Source organism: Stegostoma tigrinum, chromosome 8, assembly GCF_030684315.1.
Source record: "Stegostoma tigrinum isolate sSteTig4 chromosome 8, sSteTig4.hap1, whole genome shotgun sequence".
NCBI classification, from domain to species: Eukaryota; Metazoa; Chordata; class Chondrichthyes; order Orectolobiformes; family Stegostomatidae; genus Stegostoma; species Stegostoma tigrinum.
In genome coordinates this window covers 69,580,818-69,594,012 of record NC_081361.1, presented here as the reverse complement: position 1 = coordinate 69,594,012, position 13,195 = coordinate 69,580,818, and the positions used below count along the sequence as shown (strand labels likewise).

General features: G+C 36.2%; 1 protein-coding gene across 2 annotated transcripts in view; it reads left to right on the top strand.

Moving 5' to 3' along the window:
* Positions 1–13,195, top strand: part of LOC125456278 (ERI1 exoribonuclease 3-like) — a 415,443-nt gene that overhangs the window by 83,947 nt on the left and 318,301 nt on the right. The gene's annotated exons all lie outside the window — the stretch shown is intronic.

Genomic DNA, 13,195 nt, shown 5'->3' with positions numbered 1-13,195 from the left:
AAGGATGAAGCTTAAGAGATGCTTAATAGCCAATCCCATTTGCATTGAAATGAGGAGTTGATGGCTCGAAGCCTGGTTGATTCTGGAACTAAGATCTTCTTTTTGTGTCACAGCTAAATAGGATATTATGTACCATCTGAACTCTGAAGTTTCTCTCTGCCATAGCTGTCTTGTAAGCATGTGTTGCCTTTGGGGTAATCACGAAAAAATATTATGTCCTTACAATCACAGGGTTTAGGAATATTAAAATGTCTTGGTGCATATGCAGTGTTATTTTGATTGGTATTTTAACCTTTGACTAGCCTATAAAGAAATTCTCTCTTCAAGCCAATATTACATTGCTGAAATTTAATTCAGAAATCATACCAGATAATAGGAAGACAGATAATGTATGCATGAAGGATATTATATTTGGTCTAAATGCAGAGAGGCCAGGACTTTGTACTTGAATAATAGCCCAGAGTGACTTATAATCTGCTGGAGAGAAATACCTTACTGTCAGTGTAGAGAGGAGAAGTCTTAAATCAGGGAGAATAAAAAAAACGCTTGAAAGTAAGAGGACAAAGGCATGAGTATTCCATTAACCCTTAAAGTGCGTATTGTTACAATATTTTGGATTGTTTTATTCCTTTAGGACTGGAACAATTCCCTTTTCACCATGTTCCATTATATCCACATGTATTCAGCTTGTGTATTTAAAGATGAATGGAGTGTCACTATATAGTACTGATATTATTACCATTTTAACTGTTTTGTGGAAGTTTATAACCATGTATAGCTTTGTATAGCTGTTCTTACCTTCCACATTCAGAAAAATAAACAAGATGAAATATCGTTGGATAATGAAGTCAGCATAGTACTCGGTTTACGTGATTAATATTGTAGTCTGATTTGTTTATTAAAATTTGTCTTTTTTAAAATACGTTTTATAATGAAGTATTGACTGATATTATACAAGGTTGCGTTGCTTTAAGATCACTGTTCTAATTATACTAATGTGCCTTTGATCTGTCATGCATTTGAGTAACTTTTTTCACCTCAATATTGTACAAAGGATAAACTGCCTTTTGACTTGACTTGGGGCCAAATATCTCTGGAAATTCCAGATTCCAATCTTAGTGTCATGCTGGATGACTTTGTATGAAAGCAAGAAGTTGCTTTAACTTATGTAATTTTTAAGAAAAAATATTTGATCGTATTATCAAAGTTTACGAAGAGTTGGTCCTTATAGTAACAAAAAGTATTTTCCATGAAGAAATGAATAAAATTTAAGTTCACATTTATATATCACCCTAATCCAAAGCTGAGACATTCATTGACTAGATACTTTGCAATTTGTAAAAGATCATGATTTGCATCTAATTATAGCATTTTTAAAATTGTACAAGTGTTCAATTGTATTCAACTCAGCTGGTTACTAAATATCTGAATTTTGTATTCGTGTGTGTCCCCTCCTTAACTCTTCAATGTTCGTCCTTTCTCGTCAACCTTTCCTGAATATTGACTGAAGGTTGACTCTGTCAGAAAGGGTCAGCTGCTGTATAATAAACTGAGATGAGGAAGGCACTAAGCAGAGCTCTGATTAACATACAGCTAAGAGAGATAAGAGGGAAGAGCTTATGTGTCACTTTGCAGATGGCAAGCAGCTGTTTTGACTGCAAATTTATAACAGTAAGATCCAGGAATTGCTTAGGATAGGGTTTGTCAATAGGCTGAATGTTTCTTGCGTACACAGTGAGCTTACATGAAAGGTCACAGCAAAATCCTACATTAATCACCTACAACTTGCTATTATGTAGGATAACGTACAAAATGTTGTGCATCATGTTTGATTTCAAGATGACTTAGTAGTCATAAAACTCATGGTAATACAACTTGTGATATTATCAGGCAGAAATGTATTTTTATTTATAAACTGTATTGATTTTAGGCCTGCAAGTATCTAATAAACTTTGAAATCTATCCACATATCTCTCCACATGGATGGCTTTGAGATGTGTTTTAAAGGAAAAGATGGTGAAGCAGTGTTCTACTTCAGGCAATGGAGGATATTTATGGATCCTACATTTTAAGCACTTGTTAAACTTTCGATTTCTAGAGGTATGCAATAAAAACATACACCTCTATACCAAAAACACCACAGTTTCAATCTACTACATATGTAGGAGCACAGTTGAATTATCAACCTGAATATAACTAAATGCTAGATGCCTATACAATTAAAAGACAGTGATGCTTTAGGAGGGAGTTTTGAAACATGGACACTTTGTGGATGAAGATTTGACTACTTGTAAGGGGTGAGTGAAACTTAGTATTGGATAGTACTTACACGGCAAAGTTTTTGAATAGACAGACATTTGTGGCTGTTTGAAGATTGGAGTCAACAGAGAAATAGTTGGATTAATTTCTAAATGTTAGCTCTTGGTATTCTTTTGCTTATTGTTGTTTTAACCCAGAGTTAGCATGGCTTCGCATTTCAAAGAGATAAAGCCTTTCCCGAAATAGAAGACCGAAAACTGTATGAAGAGAATGTTAAGCTTTGTCTGCTGCTATCAATGATAATTTTAAGGCGTGTGTTCTTTGAGTTTAGCTGATCAAAACCTTAATGTATGCATTATTATGCTGTCATTATTGACAAAAGCCTGTTTCTTTCTCTTTTCCTTGTCGAGAAACAATCTAACATGTTTTGTGCAAAAATTAAGTCAACACTAGAGAATGATTTGTAAGAATGTAAGTTTTATTGTCCTTTAATGCTGGTTACTATACTGGTAACAGTTTGTTATATTTGTAATAAGTGAATGTATATTGTACGAAAAATGAAATAAATATCAGCCTTGATTGTAACTCTGGGTGGATAGGTAGCAGGTCTAGGGCAGGTGATTGCCTAGTGGTATTATTGCTGAACTGTTAATCCAGAGAATCAGATAATGTTCTGGGGACCTGGATTCAAATCCCGCCATGGCAGATGATGGGATTTGATTTCAGTTCAAAAAAATCTGAATTAGAGTCAATGATTATCACGAATCCATTGCTGATTGTTGAAAAAACCCATCTGGTTCACTAAATATCCTTCAGGGAAGGAAGCTACTATTCTTACCTGGTCTGGCCTACATGTGACTCCAGACCTATAGCAATGTTGTTGACTTTTAACTGTCCTCTGGGCAAATTGGGATGGACAAAAATCCAGCCTAGCTAGTGACACCCTAATTCCCTCACCTGCTTCTACAAAAATGAGAGTCCTAGCTTATTTTAATTTGCAGGTTGCAACTCAGAATCGCTGAATAGGTTTCCCATTGAGACCTGAGTTAAAAATATCTATATGTAGAGAAGGACTCCATTGGCTTTGAACATTCATCTTTGCCATTGGATAAAGTATTTAAAAAATCCAATGCTGATGGCTTTCCCTCCAATAAGTAATTTGGTTGATTTTAGCTGCCCAATTTCCAACGCACCAAAAAGTTTCATTCAACTTGTCAACTTAAATTTTGTAAATGGTTATTTCACTTATGGGAAGTTAAGGTTAAAGACTTGACTATAACAGTTATCTGTTTGCATTTTTGTGATGTATTTTAGCTTCTAGCTGCTGATACAATTTGATATGATGTTATGTAAAAGGTTACTACACAAAGTAAGAGCCAACGGTGCTGGATGGGATTGTATTATATTACGATGAAGAGAAGATTGGGTAACAAACAGAAAACAGTGGGAAATCTTGTTAAAGGTTAGTATGGAGGCACAGCAAGTGGAAACCTAACAATGGTATCATTTATTGAAAGGGAAATTTGATTCAAAAGTAGGGAGGGATATACTTTAGTTATACAGGTACTAGTGAGTCCACACCTGGGATACTGTGCACAGTATTGGACACATTTTTTAAGAAAGGATGCAAAAAAATTAGAGGCAGTTCACTGAAAGTTTACCAGATTAATACCTGGAATAAGAGCCTTTCCTTTGAGGAAAGATTGGATAGGTAGGGATTATACCACTGGAGTTTAGAAAATTGAGAGGCACCTTGATTGAAACATATACGATCCTGACAAGTCTTGACAGGGTAAATGTGGGGGGAATGTTTCCTTTTACGAAGCAATTTAGAACTCAGCATCACTGTTTAAAAATCAGAAGTCGCACATTTATAACAGAGATTAGGTGAAATTTTTTTTCTCTCAGAAGGTATCTGGAATTCTTCCTGAAAAGCTGGTGAAAGAAGAACTCTAGAATATTTTTAAGATGTTTAAGGTGTTAGATGCTTATTAAGAAGTGATTCATAGTTATCAGGGGTGCAGAGGATTGTAGATTTGAGATTACAGTCAGATCAGCTATGGTCTTATTGAATGGGGAACAGCCTTGAGGAGTTGAATGGCCTTCTCCTACTTCTAGTTCAGATATTCTTATTTAACTGGACTACTTTCAGGTGGCAAACTTGCTAGCAGAGCACCACAGGGATCTGTATAGGAATCTCGAATATTTACATGTTTCATCAATAACTTAGGTGAACGGATAGTGTGTTAGAGACAAATTTACTGATGACACAAATATAGGTAGGAATAGAAGTTGTGAGAAAGACATAGCATCTGCAAAGGGACATAGAGAGGTTAAGTGAGTGGCTGAAAATTTGGCAGATGGAATATAATGTGGGAAGAAAAATGAGGTTGATTGGAAGAATAGCAAAACAAAATATTGTTTAAACGGAGAGAGTCTGAAAAACACTGCTGAACCATAATATCTAGGTGACTTCATACAAGAATTGCCGAAGGCTATCATGCAGCTACAGCTAGTTATAGCTGCATGAAGGTGGATCAAAGGAATGTTGGGCCTTTATTGTAAGGGCAGTGGGGCATAAAAGTAGTAAATCTTATTGCAGTTATACAGTATATTTCAGAAACTCTACCTTGAGTGTTGCGTGCATGTTTCATTTTCCCATTTAAGAAGGGATATACCTCCCACAGAAGATAGTTCAGAGACAATTCACATGGTTCATTCCAGGAATGAGCAGGAAAGGTTGGGCAGAATGGACTTAATTCATTGGAATTTAGAAGAATGAGAGGCAATCATACTGGAGCATATAAGACTCTGAGGGGCCCTGAGTATAAATGTTGAAAGGAGCATAGAACTGGGAAGACAGTATAAAAATAAGGGGTATCCATCTAATACTGAGTTGAGGTGAATTTTTTTTCTGTGTTGTTAACCTTTTGAACTCTGTGTACCTCAGAGAGCAGTAGAGGCTGGGCCAATCAACGTACTCAAAGCTAAGTTGGACAGATTTTTGATTTGCAAGGGAGCAAAGAGTTATGATGGAGGTAGACAGAAAAGCAGAGTTATAACAATGACCAACTTTGATCTTATGGAATATAGAGCAGGCTTAAGAAGCCAAATAGTGAACTTTTTTTTTCTTATTTCTTATTTTCTAATGTATGCTGATAAATATAATTATGGATGAAACAGTCAACTGCAAAATAACTATTAATTTAGTGACTCTTGCATTTATCAAGGAGCAGGATGTTAAAAAGGGAAAATTGAACATGTTTTGCAAGTAGCAGTTACATCAAATATTTCCTAATCTTTGAACATCATGATCACTAGTGCTTCATACAGTAGAAGTGTTCACCGAGAAGTGGAGACTGCAGAGTAAAAGAAGAGTTAGAAGAGAAGACCAAATGATATTTGTTCAAGGAGATAGCTTTAACAGGAATTGTAAAAGTGTAGAGAGATAATAAGATTGAGGCATTTAGCAAGATACTTCCAGAAAAGAGGACCAAGATAGTTGCAGACACTGCCATCATCACAACATTTATATTTCATACATAATGTATTCTCCCTACCACTATCATTGGTAAATATGATTCATTCAGTGTTATTGGCGAGTGAGACGGTAAGCTAATTTCAATGGAAAGTTACAACCAGAAAAAAGGATGTGAAAATTTTAAGTGTGGATTTGAAATCAGAGTTCAGTGATTAGTGATGTGGTGGTCAGTTGTGCCCTCCCATAAATGCATTATCAATAGTGTTCGAATGTTTCCACAGATTGTCCTTGAACAATAGCAACAATTTCTTCAATACTGCCAAACGATGTAGAAAAATAAATACTCTTGGAAGCTGAACTGTGATTAATTCTGCATTGCACCCATGCTGTTCTAGAAAACTAAGATATCAGCTTTAAGAGATGATGGGAACTGTAGAGGCTGGAGAATCCAAGGTAACAAAGTGTGGGGCTGGATGAACACAGCAGGCCAAGCAGCATCTTTCGAGCACAAAGGCTGACGTTTCGGGCCTAGACCCTTCATCAGAAAAGCAGAAAGCTTTCTGATGAAGGGTCTCGGCCCGAAGCGTCAGCCTTTGTGCTCCTAAGATGCTACTTGGCCTGCTGTGTTCATCCAGCCCCATACTTTGTTATCTAAGATATCAGCTTTCTGTTGTTTTAAAGTAAACGGCTTTTGTTGTTAGTGCTTTCTACTTAATATGACTGTCCAACAGTGTTCTTAGTATCAGAGATAATAGAAACTGCAGATGCTGGAGACTCCAAGATAACAAAGTGTGGAGCTGGATGAACACAACAGGCCAAGCAGTAACTCAGGAGCACAAAAGCTGACGTTTCAGGCCTAGACCCTTCATCAGAGAGGGGGATGGGGAGAGGGTTCTGAAAAAAATAGGGAGAGAGGGGGAGGTGGACCGAAGAAGGATAGAGGAGAAGATAGGTGGAGAGGAGAGCATAGGTGGGGAGAGGATAGGTCAGTCCAGGGAGGACGGACAGGTCAAGGAGGCGGGATGAGGTTGGTAGGGAGGAAATGGAAGTGCGGTTTGAGGTGGGAGGAGGGGATAGGTGAGAGGAAGAACAGGTTAGGGAGGTGGGGACAAGCTGGGCTGGTTTTGGGATGCGGTGGGGGAAGGGGACGAGCTGGGCTGGTTTTGGGATGCAGTGGGGGAGGGGGAGATTTTGAAACTGATGAAGTCCACATTGATACCATTGGGCTGCAGGGTTCCCAAGCGGAACATGAGTTGCTGTTCCTGCAACCTGATGCCATCTTCGGTCTGCCTCCCCCTCTCTCCCTATTTATTGCAGAACCTTCTCCCCATCCTCCTCTCTGATGAAGGGTCTAGGCCCGAAACGTCAGCTTTTGTGCTCCTGAGATGTTGCTTTGCCTTCTCTGTTCATCCAGCCCACACTTTGTTACCAGTGTTTTTAGTATGAATTGTTTTGTAAGGTGGAAGGAGTGCTGCAGCAGAAGCAGTATGCATTCTGCAAATAGCAAAACCTTACAAGGAGAAAAGAAAACTTAAATGTTTCAGCACTGAAGTGGTTTTACCATAATGAAATTCTGCATTCTAAGAATTGAAATCTTAAAGATGAACTAGCCGAGCCATTTTAAAGGAATCTCTATAAATAGCTACAGTGAAGATGCTGAAGGTTACATGTTGGAGTGGGTTCACTTCAAGCTGATTTAGAGGACTCTGCAATTGCTTGCTGCTTTAATCATCCTTCTGTCCTATAGTCATAACAGATTTCTTTTAAACAAGGTTAGTTAAGCAGTTTGTAATGGGGATAAAGTGGGGAGTCAAAATAAAAGGTACACTGTTTAATAACTGAAGCTCTTCAGAAAAGGACTGTTCAAACTGTAAGGATCATTCTGCATTTTGATGACAGATATTGAATCTTCCATGATTTACCAGAGGACTAGTAGAAGTCATGAGGGCCTTCCCTGAACTGACTTAAATGTGTCTTTTAGCTGCAATAATTATTGGAATTGTTGTACTGGAAATTACACTAATTGAACAAGAAAAAATAGTAACGTTTTAGATGTTTGCGAGTAAGTCTGTATTGTCTTTTTCATAGGATCACGGAATCTTACAGCACAGAGAGTAGTCAGCTCTTTGTAAGAGTTGTTCAATTGGACTCTAGTAAACTATTGTTTCTCTACAGCCTTCAGTTTTTTAAAAATTTTCACTTATATATTCAGTAGCCTTTGGAATGCTACGATTGAATCAGCTTCCACCACCCGTTCAGACAGTATATTCAGTATCATAACATATTGCTGCATATGAACATTTACTAGTCGTATTAATTTATTGTCTACTTATCGATCCTCTCAAATAAGGAAACAGTTTTTTACCTTATTTGCTCAGCCAAAATACCTCAGAATTTGCACTTTAGGAGAACAATCTTGTCTTCTCTAACTTTTACCTATAACCACAACCCCTTCTTTCTAGCATCATTTAGATAAACCTCTTCAATATCTCCATGCCCTAACCTGGATGCATTGCTAGTACTGAGTTCAGATCAGGAACTCAATTCGGTACTTATTATATCACAGTCCTAATATTGGTTGATTCCTGGCTGAAGTCACCAAATATAAGTTTTTAAAATTCAGTTTTTTACTTGAAAAAACATTAAACACACTATCAAAATGTATTTATTTCTTTACTGTGCAGTATATATGTGATTCCATTAAAATTATATTGTTTAAATTATGTCATTACATACTTTAATGCAGGAAAGTATCTTTTAGTTACTTTCGCATTCAGTTTTGAATTCATATGCAATTTAGTTAATATGAGAAGTCCACAATAAAAGTTCATTACTTAAGATGAATGCAGATTTTGAACATGAATTTTTCCTAAAGGCATATTCCAGAATGATGCTGTATGGAAATGAAAGTGAATCTCCTGATAGTACTGGAATGGAGAAGGCATGAATGGTGAAAGCAGGAGAAAAAAAATGGGCTTGTAGTGGGAGATTTTACTTTTCAAACACATTGTTTTAACAGAATAATTTTAAATACTGAAAGGTGTTTCTACAGTGTAATGTTTTAGAACTGTCAATGAAACAGGGTTATGGGGATTTCCTGATGAACACTTAACCAGAATTAGTTAATGACTGGACAGTAAGAAAAATAAGCTTATAACTAGTGACAGTAATATGACTGAAATTGTCATTACGTTTAAGCAGCAGGAGGGAAAATCATAAACCACTCAAATATAAATAAAGTAAACTTCAAAAGAATCAGAAATGAATGAATCATAGTAAACTAAACTGAACTATTTATGGATAAAGTTACAGACCACCTGTGGAAAGTATTCAAATAAACTATTTAGTACAATATAAAACAAATACAGAGCCCTAAAGCCAAAGGATGCAAGGGTATAGTTAAACAACTACCATCAACAAAAAGGCAAATTAAATCATGAAAATTATGGAAAAGACATACAAAAATGCAAATTCAACTGGAAATTCAACCAAATGGCAAGTTATGAAAGAAACAGAGAACAACTAATAAGAGTTGCATAAAGGGCGTATGAAAGAAGAAATCCAGCAAGCAACAGTAAACATAACCCCAAAAGGATATGTTAATAATAAAACAATAAGGAGATGGCAGATATTGTGAAAATGAATAAAATTGTATCCAATTTTGTCAGTGGAGAAAAAAGTTTGGGCCATATCAGTGGCCGCCTCTCTCTGAGCTTGACACTCTGGGTTCAAGTCCCACTCTGGAATGTTTGTGTTTGAAGCAGTTGAATGGTGGGCTACTAGACTAATCCCTGGAATGAGCAAATTGCCTTATGAAGAACGGCTGTGCAGGTTAGGCCTGAATCAGCTGCAGTTTAGAAGAATCAGAGATGACTTAATTGAAACATATATGATCCTGAGGTGATTTGACTAGGTGAAGTTGAAAAGATATTTGCTGTTGTGGGAGAATCTAGAACCGGGGTCATAGCTTAAAAGAAAGGTGTCACCCATTTTAAAACAGAGATGAGGAAGCATGTTTCCTGTCAGAGGGTTGAGTATCTTTGGAATCCCCTTCCTCAAAAGGCAGTGGATGCAAAATCTCTAAATTTTTTTTAGGATTGAGGTAGATAAATTCTTGATTACCAAAGGCATGAAAGAATATCGGGTATGAAGGGCTCTAGACTTGAGGTTAAAATCAGATCAGCCATGATCATACTAAATGGAGGAGCAGACTGCTCAATCCTTTGTATGTTGATAGCCGTAGAGGATGAATTCATAATGTGACCAAAACAGGGTGATTACCAAACTAAAATAACTAGACGCTGGAGATCTGAAACAAAGACAAAGTGCTGGAGAAACTCAGCAGTGTCTTTGGAGAGACGAAGCAGTTAACATCTTGAGTCCAGTGACCCCTTTTCAGACGTCAGTTCTGACATTCTGATAATGGGTCACTGCACTCAAAACGTTAACTTTTTTTCTCTCTACATGTGCGGTCGATTATCAATCTGTAAACCCTTTGAATATGCTTTTGACAAGCAGGAGAGTTCTCTGGGTCAGCCATGCTTGATACTGTTTGATGACATTCAAGTTATATCCTATAACAAAAGACCGGCAATATGTTCTAGGGGTTTTTTAAAAAAAATACCAGCTACAGAAACAGATATGAGCGCGTGCTTTGTTTGCCTTATTTGTCATTATAGTCAGGAATGCCTCCAAATCTAATTCATAGCAGAGGAAAGGGCAAAATATAAATGTGCACATGAATCTTTTAAAATAAAATCAATGAGAGGGAGTAGTTTGATTTAAAATAAGGTGAAAGAATGGTAATGGAGAAAATAATAGGACTTCAGATACAATTGCCAGGACTTGATACAATATTAAAAGAAATAGATAAGGAAGTAGCAAGTACATTAAAAATAATTGTCAAAAGTTTTCCAAATTGTGCTTTTGGTTTGAAAGTTTTCTTCATTATTTAAGAACTGAGGGAGGTAGGAATGAGGAAACTATGTAGTCTTCCAATTAAAAGCTAAGTACTGATCTGATTTGAAAACAAAGTACTTGAGAAACTCAGCGGGACTGGCAACATTTTTGGGGAGAGAAACAGAGTTAATGTTTTGAATGCAAGATGACTGTTCTTTGGAACTGAAGGGAGCTGGAAAAGTGGAGAAAGAAGGAATCGGGAGAACAGACTGGAAAGATGTCCCAGAGCAAAATGTAAAGCAGTTGGTCATGCAGAAGAGATACTGATGAAGAGTAGATACTAATGGCAGTGATAAGGGCAGAAAATAGATTATCCCTGCTGACAGCACGCAAAACTAGTTGAGTGTCCCTTCTTTCACTAGATTGGGGTAATTGTTGAAGTGGCAGGTTATCTGGAAGGTGGTGAGTTGAGATTCTTATGGCAATTAATTGTCCACTTATTTGGTGCCAACCAATGGACCTACTTGTCAAGAAATTTATTCATGAGCAGGCAAGAAGTTTCTCTCCGAGTTCAATTCTCCTCCCTTCTTTCCCTTGCTTGCGACCTCTGTTGCCACCGTCAGGGAAGGGAAATTCACACCCATTATGACAGATGTGGAACTGAAACAATTCATTTTACATACTTTATTCAACACCCAAAGCAAGAAAATTCATTTTTATTTTCAATTTCTGAATAGACATGATTGATAAACAAGAGAACTTATTTATTCCCTTGACATGGGTTACTGTGCATTAATACCATTTCTTATTAGATAATCATATGATAAACTAGTTTAAATATAAAAATATATTTTTGAGAAAACAATTTTGTTTGCTATCTTACTGATAAGTACTTTAATGTATGGTGTATGTCAGTTGAGTTTTTGTCCACTGTAAAATGCTGCCAGTTTAATGGTTTAATTTTGTTCATCATGATGATATCTACCAAATCATATTAAAATTGACACCCTCTTATATGGTTTATAGTCTAAGAACAGCTTGGAACAAAACACGATTAATCTTCAAAAACAATTTTTTTTTTAACTTTTTGATACTTCGGCCCTGAAATATTCAACTTTATTTTCTTTCATTTAATTGAATTGTATTCACTCTCTTGCTCTGTCTTTCACTTCGTTTTCTCCTTTTGTCTCTTTTACCTATTTATCACTGTGTGAAGGTTGAAAGAGAGAATATTAATCTGTAAAAATGAAGGCTGGCTTAGTCATATGTATCCTATACTGAGAGCCTGTAATGATGGAAGGATTCGCTCCGTCAGCAAGGTTCGTGGGTTTGATAAATGTGTAGCATTCAGTACTGACTCTCGCATTCTCTTGAAAGCTGTGCTTTGATTGCTGGGGCATGGTGCTTTTAGATCTTACAGCGGACCAGCGCCATTCTTCCTTGAGCAAGAGCAAAAGCCAAGGGTAAATAAGGGACAAATTCATTTAAAGCCAAAGTCTGTCCAACTTTTGGGGAAAAAAACACTTATTCAAGCTATCTTGTTCACATTTTGCACAAATGAGCTTTTGTCACTTCACAAATGTGTATTCTAAATACAAGTCAAAATAATGATGATTTGTGTGTGTATGTGTTTGTGTGCTTGTGTTATCTATATTTTAGTCTTTGAAAATCAGTTGGAAAATATCTCAAATTCTGAATATTCCATTATTTTGATGGCCACATGTTAACATTGTATCACTCCTGACTGATCAATCATGTCAGTTTTTGCCATTCATAGGTCTGTTGAAAGCTTCAGTGTTTATATCACTTTAAAGTGAATAATTGAACAATGTTTTTAAAATAGTACTTAATCTTTTCAGTATAAAACTTCCTGGTCTGGCTGCCATTTTCCATTGACCTTGTCAAAAATCATTGAAATAATAGTTTGAAGTAGTTTTAATAATTTAAAAGCAAACACGTTTTTATTTTTTCACTTTAATAAAATTTTATAGCATAACATTTAATTGTTTCAGTAGATGTTAATGCAATGGGTTTTACTTAGGAAAGGTACAGAGTATGCTGATCATACTAAAAATTGTAATCTGTTCCCTTTAAAAGTAGGTCTTGTGTCTTTGGATATAGCATCATAACCTAACAGTGAATAACTGACTCTTCCAGTACATTGACAACATAAGCCATCCCATGTGAAATAGTAGTCAAATGAGACCCCAATAATTATAATCTAAAATGATTATTTTAAAAATGCCATTTACCAAGTTATGTTTTCAAAATTGTGACATGTGTTTGTCATTATGTTTAAAAAAGGCTACAATTAGAATTCAGTTGAGGTGGTGGGAGAAAACAATAGTTATAACTCCCCTTATATGTTGTTCTAAGTAGGTGAAAAGGGGATGAATCAGCTTCCTTCTAAAATGGTTGGCATAAAATTGTTTTTAATCCTTTTAGCATGCAAAATGTAATACTTGTCAAAAATTAAGGAGACACTTGCAGTTCTATTTGAGCAAAAGAAAGAGGAATGTTATTACTTACTAATGAGGAGAAAAATAATAAAACACA